Below are 17619 nucleotides of genomic sequence, written 5' to 3' on the forward strand. Positions count from 1 at the left end.
AAAGACAGCTGTGCTCTTCTGAAGAGCACATCTGCTGGCTTGATTCGCTTAATTTAGTCAGCATTTCTTTTTAAACCTTTCTGGTTGTTCACCAGTAGTGTGTCTGAGCCCAGTGCTGGAATTAGCATCCCTTTTACTCTCTATCAAGAAGGTTTTGTGCACAGTTGGTACATATGGTACCTCCTTCCCAAATGAACTGCAAATGCTGAAGCCTGGAGCACCTCGTGTTCACATGCTCAGCAGTCACAGGGAGGAGGCTTCCTGGTCCTACATTACCTTCCCAGTCAGGGTCTATGGAAATATGTTCAACGTGGACAAATCAGATCAGATCTTAACCACTGGAACAAGTGATAGAAACCCTCTAGTTCTTGTCTAGTCCTTTTAGGAGTAGTAACTTCTGGGGTACCTTACAAAAGGGACCAGGATAGGACACAGCGTGTCCCTGTACACGCTGGGACTCAGGTATGGAGGGGAGGAAGTGTCTGAGTTATGAAGTACTTAAAGTACTTACCCTTCTCCCCCCTCCTTCTCTCTCCTTTAGAATAATTGCTGAGATTTTTTTTTGCTTTCAAGGAATGCTATGTTATCCCTTCCCCAAACAAGATGGGAATGTGACCCACAGTCCTACCAGCTCTGTGTGCTGGATGCTCTGTGCAATGGTCTCTATTGAACTATGCAAAGGAACTATGTGATGGAGCAAGTTATTGCAGTCTCTTGCTTAGGTCAGGAGACTGACCCCTGTAATTTATTCATCTCTAAATAACTCCAGAACTAAGTCTGGATCTCTCTCCATAAACAACTAGGATCTGCAGAACTAATTGTGTTTGATAATAATTCTTCCCATTGAAGACATAAGTTATGTCTTAAATGTCAGAAGAGAGGATGATCTGCTTAGCTAAAATGAAATCCTTGTTTGCTCATCCTCAGATGTCACTGGACAACAGAGGGTCCTTCAGTGACAGATCTGGTCTCTGATGAAACCTAGCATCCTTTCTGCAACAGATTTTTGATTCCTTTTTTTCTAAATCAGATACACAACATCAAAGGTCCCAACAAGTGCTGGCATCCCCTGGGAGAGAGGGAGCAGTAGCTCACACTGAGAGCCTGCAATGGATCCAGTGCTGGGAGCCCAGAGTTATTAACAGATGACTACACCAAGAACAAGGCTGCTAGAAACATGCTGACCAAAACAGAGATCTCCTTCCCCTGATGTGAAGCTCATAGAAAGGTTTTCTAACACAAGTGCCTGACTCTCTGCTGTCCCCACCTCAACCTTTGCTTACTCAACACTGAACACTGAGCTCCTGGGAGGAGCTGCTCAACAACCCCTGAGTCTTGGAAAAAAAAGGACTACAGGCAAAGACAGCCTCAGACAGACAATAATTCAAATCACTTGATTTGAGGATATTTTTAAGCTACTGATCTGAGGAACTGGGCAGAGCCCTCTGGTTGGGTACCTTCCAGCAAAGGCAAATGGTGCTGGTGTGCTGGAAACAGCACAGGGGGCTGCTGGTTCCCCTCACCTAAGCTGAGGAGAACAGAGGTGGATGAAAATCTCTCTGACTTAGTAAATCCAGACTTGAGAATTTGCCCAAAAAATTTCAATAGCTTGTTTTGATTTTAATGGAGTTATGGGCAACAGCAGATCTTGTACTCTGTAGCCTTTATTTCCTGTGAATCCAGTGATCGTGGTGAGGTTTGGAACAATGGCATCTGAGTGATGGGAAGGAGGTGGGGCAGCAGAGCCATGTGTCAGCACTGGTTCTCATGGATCATTTACTGTTACCCAGACAAGTTGCTGAACTTCTGGGAAATGTGTTCTTTGCCAAAAGGAGCAGTCAACACAAAGAGTTACGGGTGGCACAAGGCAAAAGGATCTGCATCAATTCTGTTTGAATTCAAGAGACACTGTGCAGCAGCTCTTCCTCCCAGCTCTGAGCATGATGGCACAAGGCACAGCAGAGCAGGGGTCCATGGGATGCAGGCAGGCAGCTCATAAAAGCATCACCAGGAATAATTCATTTTTTCTGGATGATTGGCTCGTGGCTGGATTTTGGGGCAAGCAAGATTAAATGCTGGGTTTTGAGCAACTAAGGGAAGGAAACATAATGGGGGAGAAAGAAAGGGTGAGGACAGGCACAAAGGGCAGTGTAATGGCCTCAAGAGGATGCTGCTGAAATTTGTTTGGTCCAGCTGTTGGTCAGGATGGAGGAGATGGGAGTGATGCCCACAGCTTGAGCAAGATTTCTGTCTGCCTTTTACTGACAGGCATCAACTCAGGAATTCAGAAGGCAAAAAGAGGGCTGAACAGCTGTATGGGGAAAGAGGTGAGCTTTGGTTTCTGGTCTTCTTCAGAGTCTAAACCATTTTTAGCTTTGTGCCATGAAGCTGATTACTGACATTTTCACTTCTAAATACTCCAAGCCAGTAAGTTCCTTATTGAGTAACAGGGATCCTTGTGCTGAAGGGGCAGAATTAAGGATGGAGAGTGGCTCTGGGACCCCTCAGTGAACACAATTGTGGCTGGGTAACAACACTGCTGTCATTCAAACACAGAAGTAAAACTGGTACTTTTAAAGGGGGCAAAGAAAAAACATCCTGATCCTGTGTGAAATCTCTCTAGAAGGCAGCCACGGAGAAAGCAGCACTGTGGATGCCAGTATGGAAGTTCTGCTGTGGGAAGTACCTATGGATTAATCAACCATGCAGTCAGCACAGTACCTAATATTTGAGTGAGCAAATCCCCCCTGACTCCTGTTCCAAAGCCTGCTAGAACACTGTAAACTGCTTTATTGTCCTTTATGCTTTTCACAAGGGTTTCTCCATTTGCTTGCCTTGGTGATGTGATGGCTTCAATCCTGTAGCAGCTTTTTCCACAGTGCTTTGGGAACATTCCTGCTGCCACTCACCTGTTTGGGATACACCTTTCCTCTCACCTGCTGTTGTGCTTTACTGTCTAGAGGACATTTAAAGCTCCAGCACTACTCCTGGGAGGTACCTTGCTATGGGACATGGCTTGAGCCAGCTCCTGGTGGCACAGGACACAAGAAGCAGTGGGGTCTGTGTGCTGTGGTGAGCTTGACCATTAAAAACATACAGGTATAGGAACTAACAGAAGTGAGCAGCATGCCAAGACTGTAAAGTCTTTACAGGTTTAGGCAGGGTAGGCTACTCCTTAATCAACCTGCAAATTATGGGAGCAGAAGGTTTTCAGCACCAAAAATGTGAAATCTCTGTTTTCTAAATGGCATCTATTTTTCCCACTGTCTGAATTTCAAAGGTAAGTGCTGCAGGCAGGCTCCTCTTTGCCACACTACAAACTGGTTCTCTCCAGGGCAAAGGAAGAAAAGGGATTAAAGAGGATTCCCAGGGGCTGTAGAGGGGGGATAAAGTGCTGTAATTTAAAAAAGTGATTCTGAGCAATTAAAAAGCCATTTCATTCACCAAGTGACTAATAAAACACTGCACTCTGAATGGAATGGTGAGAGACAACTGAAGCAACCTGATTGCCTAAGGTACCCATTAATGCCTGCTCCCCATCCCTCAGCTGCTAACAACAGAACCCATATGTTGGCAGGTTGTGCTGTTGTACTCATTTCAGAATGGCAGTAACAAGCAGGTATTTGCAGGAGAAAATGGTTGCACTGCAGATCAGATCTTCTGCCATCCCCCAGCAAGTCATTAATCCTGAAGAAGTGCCCAGTGCCTCAGCAATTATTGCTTAATTACAAAATAAATGAAATACTTGGAAACAGGGGGTGCATTCTGCGTGGCAGCTTGCTTTGGCTTCTGTTCAACAAAGCACTTACGTGCCTTCAGCCTTTCACTCCACAACCACTGCACCAAGAGGGCAAGGCCAGAGATGGTTCTGTGCCTGTTCTGCTGACACCAGGGCCCCTGTGGCTGGGGGACAGTGCTCTGAACAGGGCCCACCAGGGCACTGGGGCTGCAGCTCAGCTGGGGGCTGATTTCAGCAAGGAGCCACTTTGCCTGGTCACTCCTGAGGGAAACACTTGTCCATCATCCTGAAAACTTCCTGGAGCAGAGGTCACAGTCATCGTCATTCCCATCCATCATTTCCAGCCAAGCTGGTGCTTTGCTTCCAGCCCTTCCAACCTAAGCCAGCTTTAGTCAACACACTGACACTTCCCTACACCTTCTCAAGCAGGTTCTCCTCTTCTTTTTTGAGGCACAGTGCCTCAGACTAGACCCAGTCCTCACATCTCCAGTCTGCCAAGATCATTTGAAGCTGTAAAGTTTATCCTCTGATGTGCTGAAGCACCTCTACCAGCTCCATACCACTGCCAGGGGTAAGTAATGATGCATTTCCATCCATTCTTCACTGATGAAAATTTAAAAAGAAATTGATACAGACCCCAGAGGATTCCTGGCTGACAGAGTCCTCTGCTCTGACCATGAGCCACTGATAACTGTATACTTTGGGAATGAGTTGTGCTACTCACCCTTTTTTTGTAAGACCTGGAATGGTTTATCTGCACTATTTTTCCAGGTCACCTTTTAAAAATCCAGTGGAACCCTGACAAACCCTCCTCAAAATCTAGATATGGCACCAACTATTGCTCTCCTACTTCTGCTGAGAAATCAAATGAGACTAGTTTAACATGCCTAATTTTGTATAATCCATGCTGTATGTCACTCATCTCCCTTTTTTATCTCCTAGGTGGTTGCAAATTACATGATTGATAGTTCAATTCTCTTGAAAGCTTCTAGAAGTTGACTGGTCTATAATTCTTACTCCTCTTTTCTCCCTCTATATTTAGAGAGAGGCACCCTGTTTACATTTTTTCCCTGTCTTCTGGTGCCTCACCTGCCCTGCAAGAGCTCTCAAGGAGAAGTGTTTGTATTCCTGAGATGGCGCCTATAAGTATGCACTAAGAATTTCCTTCAACATGGCTGACCTGAAGGCATTTATCCTTCCTAAACGTGTCCTTTTTGGGCCAGAAGGAGGGAGTGGCATGCTCAGCAGTGGAGATTTGTGGATACCCCCTCTTGCTTCCAGTGCTCAGCAGCCTTCATCCTTTTCAGAGCTTCACATGCAGATTCTCATGCCCCAACTGACACAGCCCTGTCTCATCCCCTGCCCTTTGTCATCACTCCAAAACCTCAAGCCAATGCCTCCGAAATATTTCCTGCAAAATTCAGGGACCTTTGTGTGGCTTCAAACTGTCGGCATCACTGTGAAAGACATACTTATAAACTTCCAACTGCCTACCAGAGAAAATAAAACCCATACTGTTTCTGTTTTACCTAAGATGATTTACTTTCAATCAGCAAGATGTTTCCAGCTGAATGAAGTTTTCCCATATCAATGCACATCCCTACAATTACAGTGATTTGTTTGAATAAAACCAGGCAAGAAATCACCAGGAGATTATTACACTCAAAGTGTATCACAAGCAAATACCTTACAGATGAATGGTCCAGTTCCTATAAAAGCAGACCTGCTCCTCACCCTCACCTGGACAAATGAAGGAATTTAAAGGTCATTGCATGGCTTTCCTACAGATCCCTGTGCCTTGGCAAGGAGTTTCATCTCTGAGGGCTCTGGGGCACTGAGCTGGTTGGGGCTGGCAGTGGCACCACCCTGGTAGCACCTGCAGGTTCCCTCCAGCCTGGGTGGCTCTGAATCCTCAGCAGCATCTCCTTCCACCTCAGGTCTGTGCAGTGTTCCAAGTCCACACAACACTGTGGGACAATGCAAAGGGTGTGAGATGATGCTGGTGGGTGTAAAATGCTGTGTAAAAGGGAGGGCCACGGCAGAATGGAGGTGGCATTACAGGGACAACAGAGAATTTGTCCACAGACACATTTTTCTCAGGCTGTTGAGTCCCATCAGTACATTCACATTTATGGTATAGACTGATCCAAGATGGATTTTAGATGGGGAATCTTGGAACAAACACACCACACAAAATCTATTTTTGCTCAGCAAACTTTTCTGATTTTTATCCCCTCCCTTCTTCCCCCTTTTTTCTTTAAAAAATAATCTTTCTTGTCTCTTACCCAGAATCAGGCAGGTTATTCTGGTGGGGCTGGGCAGAGCTTGAGTAAAAAGAAAAAATCTAATTCTGAAGAAAACTCTGCAATCTTTGTTTGTAAATGGGGAAAAACAGCACAAAATCTGACTTTAATATGTAGAGAGGAGGATGATCAAATTCTGATGGAAAATCTCTTGCTAATCAGCTACTTTAAATTTATTTTTATCTTGATATGAGGTTAAAAACTTTGTTTACAGGGGAGTTATGAAGCTAAATTCCAGTGATTCTCTTCTCACTCATTTAATAGCCTGAAATGCGATTAAAAACTCCTGGATTATGTTAAACTAAATCAACGCAGATGCCCATGACCTTGTGTTCAAAGACTGCAAAGGCACAGTTCAACCTCCATGACAGGGTGCAAATCTCTCTAAACTCTCATTCTTCCTCCCCCCAGCTGCGCTAGGATGACATGTTGTACATCCTATTCCCACAAGAAATTCTCTGAGATGAAAATTAAGATGATTGTTTGCCTACATGCTCTTTTTAAAAAAAAAGAAAAGCAACTTCCTTAGCCAGGGTCATCTAAAAACTGCAAATGGGGCTCATTTTAAAAAGCATAATTTTTTCAACCTGGATTTTTAACACTGGTCCAAGAAATACTGATGAAGCCCTGTGATAGACACCCAGCTGGGGAAAATCTCCTTTCTGGAGGAAATACCTTTGGGTCACTCAAAACTGAATTCTTACCACCAAAGTATTTCTTGCATGCAAGGATATTATTCTAACTAACCAGATGGTTCACGTTAAAAAATAAGCAAATCCATCAGGCGATTGAAATGCTGCCAAAATCCACAGCCCTGGAAATGGCCAAGCTTACCCAAATCAATTGCAGAAGTTTCACAGACCTGTACAAGGCAGAAGCATTCTTGCTCCTCTAAGGCACTTCAGTTTGTGCCTAATGCTTCTAAGTCCCTCTGATGCCTTCATGGAGTCTCTTTAGAGCAGCCATGTGCTGCTGCACCTTAACTGCTGGCCAAAAAGCTTGAAGATGATGTTAGAAGAAACTCTCTTGTGTCTGCTCAGAATCTACATTGCTACCATCTTATTTTTGTCTGTAGACAAGCGGCTATTGAGCCAACAATGATTAGCTTCCAGACATACAAGAGTCAGATACTGCATCTTCCCCAAAACCTTTGATTTCAGATTGTTTTCAGGTGCATAAAATATTTGCAGAATACTCTTCATTTCCAGTATAATATAGCCCTAAACTAGGAACATGTACAGCACTCCCAACATGGTGCTGCACAAGCAGCCCTGTGGCTGTTTGGAAGTAGCTCTTAGTTTTCTTTTAATTATTATTATTATTTTTTAATTGAGTTCTGCATCAATGCCTAATTTTGTCTTTGGGCTGTCTTGAGTGGTGATCCCTGCTTCAGCTGAATGCTGTAGCTGAAATGAGAGATGATTTCCTGGGCTGCATGCTGAGGTTCCTGCTATGTGTCTTTCACTGGACTGGGGTGTTGGCTTGGTTTGGCACCCCACATTTTGGATGCACCAATGACCTTCCCATCTCTGCAGTGTGAGGATTGTTTCAGCATTTACATTTTCAACAGGAAGCAGTGGAGTGAAATACTTTGTTTTTAAGTGTGTGTATAAAACAATTTCAAGAGCGTAAACAGTCTACTGCATCCTGAAAGTAATTAATTAGTGTTGATGAATGAAAGACACTAGTCCTGATACTTCAAAAGAAGGCAAGGCTGTGCAGGCAGAGCAAAGCCAGCTACTGTGCTAGTACTCCTCCCAACACAATAGGGAGGTAATCATCCTTTGGAATTTAACACTACAAAGTCAGGAAAATCATAGAGTTGTTTAGGTTGGAAAACACCTCAAAGATCATCAAATCCAACCCTTACCTTAGCACTGCAAACCCCACCAATAAACCAGGTCCCTAAGTGTCACACCCACATCTACACATCTTTTAAATGCATCCAGGGATGGTGACTGCCACTTCCCTGGGCAGCCTGTTCCAGTGCTTGACAACCCCTTCAATTCCTCTGAATTGTAATCTAAACCCCTCCAGGTTCAACTTGAGGCCATTTCCTCTTGTGCCATGGCTTACCTGTGACAATAAGCATTGCCCACACCAATCCTAATTCTGCACAGTCAACCAAACCAGTGCTTTAACCCACCTGAGGCAACTGAACAAGTTTTTTCCTGCAGAAATTTCTGGCCATGGTCCCCAGAGGAGTTCTGGTACCCAGATGCACAATCCTGCTCCCGAGTGTTAATGACCATAAATGAGCTCCTCCTTTCTTGGGAGCTGCTGGTTCTGGTGAGGGCCAGGCTATGGGCTAACTGGGGGAGGCACACTCATGCACACAGGCACAGGATCTGACTCCCAGCATGGAGCTGCAGGGATTCAGTGCCCAGCTCAGTCCCCAGCCCAAACCTCAAACCTTCCCCTACAGCACAGATAGGGGATGGCACTATAGGAATGTGGCCAGGGGAAGAAAAACCCAGCACACTAGCTAATACAGAAGCCACACACAGACCCTCCTTTTCTTCTGCTCCTCAGAGGCAGATCTGCCCAGATGGGAAGCAGAGGGTGGAAGCAGGGTGCAGGCAGAGGCTGCCCCTGACCCCCATGTCTTGCACAAAGCTGGGAGCAGCACAGACTTGAGTTTTATGCAATGTCAGGCCACTGGCATAGTTTGGTTTTACTGAAATTTGCAGTCAGTTAACTTTGATAATGTACCCTCTCCTGGGACCTTTAATATTAAGATCAAATATTGAATACCCTACATGGACCTAATTAGTTTTAATATGCATCCTGCTCAGCTCAGTAAGAACAGCAAAGAAACACAGTCAAAAACAATTAGATAAGGACTTTTTTCGATTAAAAAAAGACAGCTGGACTACACAGATTCCTGCAGCAGCATTTGCATTAGATGAGATTGCATTTTTTCTGTGGAAAAAGCCTTGGAGCCAAAAGGGTTTCAAATAGCACCAGAGGAGGCTGACAGCTGCATTCTTTGTTGTGCATTCCCAAATAATAATTCAGTGAAGGAAAAAGTGTTCCTGCTCCGAGTGACTTATTGTCTCATCCCATGCAATGTGCCACATACTCAATCTACTTTGTCCACACTCTGCCTGAGACCAATGAGATCCCTCAGGGAAAAAAAATCCACTGGGCTGGTGATGACCCACATGAGAGAATTCTCATTAATTCCTTGGTAATGTTACATAAGGTCATTTTGTTGAATTAAAATTATTTGGATTAATCCTCTTAAATGTTCTCTTAGATGCAAGGGGGATCCAACTGCAGCTGGATCATCTCACAGCTGGTTCTAGAAAGTCAAAATAGTGTTTTAAAGCCCCATAATGGTTTTGTTAAATTCATCCCCTGAACAAGGACACAAAGCAGCTTTTTATGGCTTTTTTAGATCACTTACAACTTCTGTAAGCTGTCATTAACTATCATCAAAGCCTGAAAAACGAAGCAAATGGGTTCAATGTCAGTTTTACTGCCCAAACCTAAATAATATTTTTGGTTTCCCATCTGCCTCATCTGAAGTGTTTTGATAGCTGCAAGGTGACTTTGCCTTTCAAAACCTTTTCAGATGTTGCTCTCCATAACCAGATATTCTGTGGACAACAGAGGAAACAAGAGACAGGGACAGTCTCTTCACTGCCCCATGCACTTCATCCTCACAATCCACTACCACCACCAAAACCCACAATAGAAGACCAACCTTGTGTATTTCACCCAGACATCAAGAATGAGTGTTTGATTCTCTCAGTGTATCAAAGCAAGGCTTTGGTAGAATGTACCTGGTTCCTCATCCTAATGCAACAAACCTGGCTTCCAAAGCCCCTCCTTCCACTGAAATCCACTGGGATTCAGAGTTCCTCTTCTGTGTCTAGAGCTGATCTTTGCACAGTTGACATATTTTTCTGTGTGTCCTAGTTGTATTAGTGCTCATTAGGAATTGTGTGCTGTCATGAAAACGCTCAGCTAAAATAAAAAAGATGCTTTAAAGCAGCTTTGCTTTTTTGGGATATCAAATCTAGCAGCAACTGTCTTTCTGAAGCAATAATTGATGTGTTTGATTAGGTCTGGTGGCAGATGGGGGTTTTTCAGTAGTTTTGATGTTTCAACATGTTAAGCTGAGAAGGAATCAATTCTGGAAAGAGCGATTATGGCATTCCTTGTATCCTGTCCATCTTCTCTGGCACAATTACAGCTCAGGGGCTCCATCTCTGAGCACTGTGCTTGCCACAAGCCCCTGGGTGTGCTGCCAAGCTGACATTAGCCTCCACTAATCTCAGCTCAGAGATTTTTGAGTCATGGTGTTCCCAGCTCTGCAATGTGCTGCCTTTCTGTGAGAGGATGTAATCAAGCATCACACCACACCCCAAAGAGCACAGGCCGAGGGAGGGGATCTGGATGCTGGGAAAAATCCCTGAAGACTGCAATGGATCCTCCATCACTGGAAAATTTTGCAGTCAAATTGAGGATGTCTGCTGTAGATGAGATACAAGTCGTGGATGGAGGAACAGCAGTTTGGCCTCTGTCACTCCTGCTGCTGCAGGCAGCAGAACCCCAACCTTGCCTGTCTAACTCTGCTATTTCTTACAGTGGGGCTGCAAAGTTTGTGCAGTCTGTGTTTACTGGAGCTCATGGAAGTCTGCCTGCAGCTGAAGCGTGGCTCTGGTGGAGCAGGGGTGGTGAGAGCTTGCTTTGGGCCCCTGTGCTCAGTAATGCCAGGTCATGGCTCTGAGCTCTGCCAGCCTGCCTGCTCAGGTCTGCTCACTGAGGCTTTCCAAGCTGAAGACTTTGAGCTGAAACCTGGCAGATACAGTATTTTAGGATTCTGCCCACACTGCTAATAAGATTTCACAGCAGGAAGGAGATGTGTTGCGCTTGTGGTTAATTACATGCATTTGGATATATTTGAATCATATTCTACACTTGTACTCAGAGAACAGGTTATCTGAAAGGAAGACAAATGCACAGCTTTTACAGCTTTTACAGCTTTTCCCTGACACCTGCCACAAGGCTGCAAATAACCCTTCAGTGGTTCTCAGATGCAGCTGATGTTGAGAAAATACCAGTGAAGGACAAGGCCTGGGCTGATCTAACTCAGCACATGCCCCCAGACATCCTTACCTGTAGCAATGGGGGAAGGCCCCACCTCAGCACTGAGTCTCCCACCTAAAACTGCTGTGAGGAAGATGAAGGAACAGATTTTTCCAGTGTTTTTCCAAGCTTTTCGACCAACCTATTCCAGCACAATACTGTTTGAAAGAGGATTTGAGCATCCTCAGTGTCTCATGGCATTTCCTGGCACAGAGGACACCTGCTCTGGTGTCCTGTGTCTCTCTGAGCTGGGACAGCCAGTCAGAGCTGTCATGTGAGGCTCTGGGGCACGGGGTGGAACTGGGAGGTGGGTGCTGCCAGCAGAGGAAGAATACAGACATATGGCACAATGAATGCACCCAGTGCCAAAAGATCACAAATAATGATTTGTCCTTGCTCTGCAGAGTGAGCTGGCACTGTGTAACCAGATCCAAGTGCTGTCCTGTGACCTCCCAGTGGCAGTAGGAGAGAAGGACAGAGCTCTAACCAGGAGAATTCCTACAAAATCAACAGAGCAAGGGCTGGCCACTGGCACAAAGCATATCAGCTCCCCTGCATCCCTCGGTGACTCAGCCACCCTGATGGGATCTGTAGAGTTCCCTTGTTCCCCAGGCACACCTCTCACACCCTCTCTGGGTAAGGCACAGGTCCCTGCACTTTCCTAGAGTTTCATGTCAGCTCTTGGCACAGCAGCTCCTGCCAGTAGAGAAAGGAGTGATCAAGAATCAAATATCTGGGGTACCCTGGCCAGACTCTTCCTGCTGAAAGCCTGGCTTAGAGCCAGGCCAGCACTTAAGCCCTCCTTCCCAGGCCCATTCTTTGCTAATGGGAGCCCCAGGAGCCCGGCACTACCAAGAACCAAGGCGGAGACTGCCGGCAAGTGATCCTCTGGGGACAGCAGCCAGTCCTCTGGGGACAGCAGCCAGCCATGGAGCCCAACCAGGCATCAATGCCCAACCAGCCATCAAAGCCTAGCCAGTCATCAGAGCCCAACCAGCCATGGGAGCCCAACCAGCCATCAGAGCCTGACCAGCCCTCAGAGCCCAACAGCCATGGAGCCGAACCAGCCATCAGAGCCTGACCAGTCATCAGAGCCCAGCCAGCCATGGGAGCCCAACCAGCCATGGGAGCCCAGCCCCTCCTGCTGGCACTGCCTGCTGGCCCCCAGACCCTGCAGAGGCAGCAGATGCCACTGTGCAAGCAGCTGCCCCTGGGGTACAGACTCTTTCTGCTTCAGCCACCCCTGGCTTTCTCATAACTGAGAGCAGAGCCACATTTAAACAGATGTAAAAATGTGTTTGCCCATTACACTGGGAAGCGACCGCTGCTGCAAACACCTCAGAGCATGAGTATATTCCTCCTACTGCTTTCATCAGTCTTTGTCATCCCCCATGTCCTCATCTTCAATTGAAAAATTCCTTATTGATTTAATTTGCAAATTTGCCTCTAAGTCTCTCCCAAGAGTACCTGAGAAGATGCAAGGCAGTTCAAAGTGACTGTTTGAACCGTCTTATAAAGCATCCATCTAGATATGGTAAATCTCCACTGTAATAAATTTATTCCACATCTGATGATCAGAGTTTAAGCTTATCTCTAGTATTATTTTACTGTCTCCAGTGTAAAAGATTACTGCCTTCTGGAGAGGTTTGATTAGATTCAGAGAGGCTGAGGTTTAATGAGCATAGACTTCTTTGACTCTCTCTTCCCACCCACGTAGTGGGTGCACTGCTGCTATTTGGATGATGAGCCATTTTGATGGTGTACACTTCTGTTTTTCCAAAACCTATCTAGGAAAACTTGGACAACTCATTTGTTTCTCAAAGCTTTCAAGCATTCCAACCAGCACAGACCTTCCCTTCCCTCTCTGGCCAGCCTTTCCTCCTCTCACCCTTAGCCCCATGAAAAGGAACTGCTCCCAGCTTTACTCCTGTTGGTCTGGGGAGGTGAGCTGGGGGCACCTCTGCCCTTTGGGGGATGTGGGCAGGAAGAAAACAAACGAAACACTGATCTAAACTTAGGGAACATAGGTCAGGAAGTGCTGATTTAGTATCTAATAGCCCTGACAATGCCCCCTTTAAACAGGGTGATTGTGGCTTACTAATATCCATGTAACAGATTAACCACCTAGAGAATATGGAGAAATGCATGATAAAAAGCAGCACCTAATCTATGAGCAGAGGCAATAGTGCTGAGTAACCTTCGGCAAACAAGTGGCTCATTAACCAATCAATTGACAGTGTTAAACGGAATAACTCACGCTGAATGCTGCTGCTGCCCTGGCACGGCTGGGGAAGGCAGGAGGGGGGGACGGGCCCTTCCCCACTTTGGGAAGGATTGTCCCAGGTGTCTCTGCTTGGGAACTGGAGAGCTGGAAATCACATCTATTCCAACTAATGCCCAAATAAGAGCCTGCGACTGGGCCAAAGGTCCCCTGAGAAAACCCAGGAAACAGACTGGCCTTGAGGTTCTCTCATCCAACTGATGGAAGTGAAACTTCTATTGCTGTTCTTCACTGATACCTCTCAGGGACCCCCACATCCCTCAGAATATCGGGCATTATGCAAGATCGTTCCCTCCTCTTCATTCCTAAATCCTTCCTTTAGAGGATCCTGGGCAATAAGGCTTTCACCAATTCTCTAGGAATAATAATCCATAACATAACACATTTAATCCCTTAGAAATAATTCGTGCTGTCCAGTTAAAATGTATGTATTGACAAACTCAAAACCAGTTTCCACAATGTCATTCACACAGTTATTTTTAGTACCAGTGTTGCCAGCAGAAATAACAGGCCTGATGTGTTTCCTCCCCTTGGCTTAGAATGAGGCTTCTGAAATTATAGAGGGGGGCACTAATTGAGTACCAAGAATGTTACATACGATTTGCACTGCTGTAGAATCTGGTAGCAAACCAGCGTGCTTCCAACCCCACTTGCACATGCAATTATGCCACTGTCCACTCAAAGGGTGCATATCCACTGGCAGGAGTATTTGTGACCACAGATTACATTTGCTGTTACAAACCATCCCTGACAAAAAAACATTTCGTATTTTTTACCCAAAAATAACATTAATCTTAAAGAACTTCCCCTCCCCTTGTTTTTCAGTTGCGGTTCCACAGACATAATAGGACTGAAATGAGTCTTTCGATTCTTTTGGTTTCTGTGGTGGGGCCCTGGACTCATGCCCACGGTTCCAGGACTCCGGGACCACCTCCCAGTCCCACACAGGACCAGCCCAGGAAGGTTTCCTTGCCAAAGCCTCGCAAGCAACTGTGCACAGCTAAGGCTAAACTGTAACATAGCTACCGAGCAACAAAAGGAAAGAAAAGCTTTCTGTTCTCCAGTCATTTAAACAAATAAGATAAACAACATTTCCCAGCCCAGGAAGATTATGTGTGGCTTTTGTGTCTCCTGTTTTGGTTTCCTGTGCTAAGCACTCACTCACCCATTCACAGTCACTAATGCCCAAGGCTCAGAGTAGCACTCCCTTGTGTTGATTTCCATGTGTACTTTAGGGTTTCTTTACATACCCAAATCCTCATTATCACTCTAAACCACGGTAAATTACAGGAACAGTGGGCTGATAAAAGTCCTCCTAATTCAAAGCAATAGTGAGCCTATTACTACTGAAAGCACTGGTCCCTGGCCGCAGCGGCACACAAGAATTGAGTGGCAGAAATGAAAGGAACCTGGCTGGGTGAAGAGCCGAGATGGAGGGATGTACCAGCAGCACAGTGACACAGCTCCACCCGAGCGGAGCAGGAGGCAGACAGGCCCCTCACCAGGGCTGGGGGAACAGAGTCATCGCAGAGAACTATTCCCGCCGCAAAACCAACATTCCATTTCCTGATCATTCCATTCAGATCTCTCTTGTCCCCTTCCTGTGTCTTCCTAACTCAACATACGTATTTCTGGCTTGTTCTTCTTTCAGTTGCCCCTCATTTCCTTATTTTTCTCACTCTCCTTTTCTCAAAGCATGAATATTAATGTTAATTTCGGCTCATTTCACCTCTTGCTACCCCATTCCCTTCAGGAGCTGCCTTTGGCAATTTGGATCCTTCCTTTTATCAGTTTGTCCACCCAGGGACTCAGAGCTTCATAAAACCTTACAAACCTGCGGCAGCAGAGGGAATCCTGTCACACGGAGAGCAGCAGCGTGTCCCACCCCACCGGACCCGGCTGGGGCTCGGTCCCCTGAGCTGCCTGCCAGGTGATGGAAACACACAACGCACTTAGCGCTGAGTCCTCGCTACACTAATTTCCTGGGCCTTGTGCAATTAGTCATCAGCAAAGGGGCTGTTAAGTGCTGGATAGAAACTCTGCTGAAATCTCTGAGTGCCTCTAGTTTCTTTCCGAAGAGTTGGATCAGGCCCTGGGAATGCATTTGTTTGTTTTTCCCTTGTCATCAGCCTGCCTTTGGCTGAAAGCTATAATCCATTCAGGGAGGACCTGTTTATCTGTGAGAATAGCAGCATTGCTGTGAAGAGGTAAGAGTGGGAGTGTGCTTCAGGCAAAAAAATGCAGATTATAGCCCCCTAGTAATGAATTCAGCACAGAAAGAAAGAAATGCAGGCTGTTCTAATTTTCTGAATAGATGTAATTCCATTTTGTTCCCTATGAGTCCCTTCTCTGACAATTGTCTGAGTGGAGGGAGGAAAAAAGGGTTCCAAGCAAAACACTTGTCTGTGAAGGATGTTATTAAAATGTCCTACTTGAACACAGGCTCTCTGCAGACCAGGGCTGCAGAATACAAACGTCCTCTCTCCCTTAGACAAGCTTTGTCTAAATGCAGAATGTTTGTCAATTATTTTCCAAAAGCACAATTGCTATCATCAGAATTAGAGCTGGCTTGACTTGTCCTCCCTGATTAAGCACCCACTTTAACAGGGTAGGTTCAGAAGTTCAACATGAACTTGAGGGCTGCTGGATTTGCAGCAAGCTTAAAAAATGCTCAAGAAAAAAACACAGCGAGGGAACAGATGTGAGATACACAGAAAATAGGCACAAAACCTGAGATTGGTCAGAGAAATTTTAAAAAACTGTGGTGAGTGAGAATCCACTGAACAAACTTCATGGCCAAAGTCTTTGACTGGGTGAACGTTCATCATTGGGCTTCTGAGGTCTCATGCTCATTCACACCTGCATCCAAACATGGTTCTGTAGGTTTGTTCAACCTGGCAGTTCTTTAGCCAAGAATTTGGCTGGGGGTCTGCAGCATGGATGTCAGTTAAGTTTTAGCACAGAAATTTGCCCTTCTATCCTCCAATATAGCTTCCTATTCTTTATTGGTCAGGGCAACATGTCCTGTCTCAGGTATGTGCTACAAACAGGGCAGGTGTCCCATGAAACAGGAGAATGTGTATTTTTGTGGCCATGTGTGGAGTTTATTCACTGCAAAATTTAAGACTGATGAGGCTTCCCAAGGCACTCCCTGCAATGCAATCAATTACATCACATCATGAACCTATCCAGCCTGCAAAGCCCAAAAGTGTCTCACCCTGTCCTCCAAGTGCTTTTCTTCAACCTCTCCTTGATTTGTGAGAAGGTGTCTTAATTCTGCAGGGCAGGATTCCAACTAGACCCAGTGACTACAATGGGCTAGGGCTGAAATAGAAATAAACAAGAGAGAACCTGGCTGCCCCTCACCCCATCACTCCTGAAGGTTGAAGAAACTTGTTCTGACCTTTCCTCTTAAACTAGGAGAAGTTTTGCATATGAATTCTGACCTGCCTTTTAAATTTACATTCCCATGCCACACAGAGGTAGCAGGGGCACCAAAGCTTTATGCCAAGGGCAAAGGGAACTGGGGAAAAGTGCTAAAGCCAATCACATTCTGTTCATTATGTCAGTAGCAGCACCATCCCCAGCATGCCAGGGCCACGTCCCTTGTGAAGAGGACACAGTCCCTTCCCCTAAACTCTGACTATGTGACTGTGCTATTATTGGTACACTCAATGCTGAATGGCCAAAGGAAAACACTGCACTGGCTCCTGCTTTTTTCAGATACAGAAAGGACAGCAGGCACAAAGGCAAACATAGCCTCTCCTGTGCACATGTGACAGTCACCGCCTAAGTGACTCGCCATCAAAATGCCTCATTCCTCCTGACAGGTCTTGTCCTAAAACAATGTCTTAAAAGTCTGCAGCTGGGCTGGATTTTCCAAATCCAGCTGAAACTGCCAAAAGAACAGCAAAAGCCCTGCTAGCAGAAAAGATGCCTCTTAGTTTGTAGAGAAAAGCCTTCCCAGCAGTCTGTCCATAAGCAGTGGACATGGTTTGCCATTTTCCTCCTGAGCGGATGCGCAGCTGGGGCACCTTAAAGCAGAGTATGCTTGGGAATGGGTATCTGCTCTGCTCCATGCCTGTGCAGAGCTGTGGATAAAGGGTATTTCACAGAGAGGGAATGGTACAGTTTCCCACAATCAGTGAGGATGGGTTTCCTTTGCTATATTCACCTAGATCTGGGCTCTTGGCTCTGAA

The 17619-nt window shown here is 45.7% G+C and overlaps 1 protein-coding gene across 2 annotated transcripts in view; it reads right to left on the minus strand.

Moving 5' to 3' along the window:
- The window catches only part of GNAO1 (G protein subunit alpha o1), a 139983-nt gene that overhangs the window by 91248 nt on the left and 31116 nt on the right, over window positions 1-17619 (minus strand). The window lies entirely within an intron of this gene.

Source organism: Zonotrichia albicollis, chromosome 13 (genome assembly GCF_047830755.1).
Source record: "Zonotrichia albicollis isolate bZonAlb1 chromosome 13, bZonAlb1.hap1, whole genome shotgun sequence".
NCBI classification, from domain to species: domain Eukaryota; kingdom Metazoa; phylum Chordata; class Aves; order Passeriformes; family Passerellidae; genus Zonotrichia; species Zonotrichia albicollis.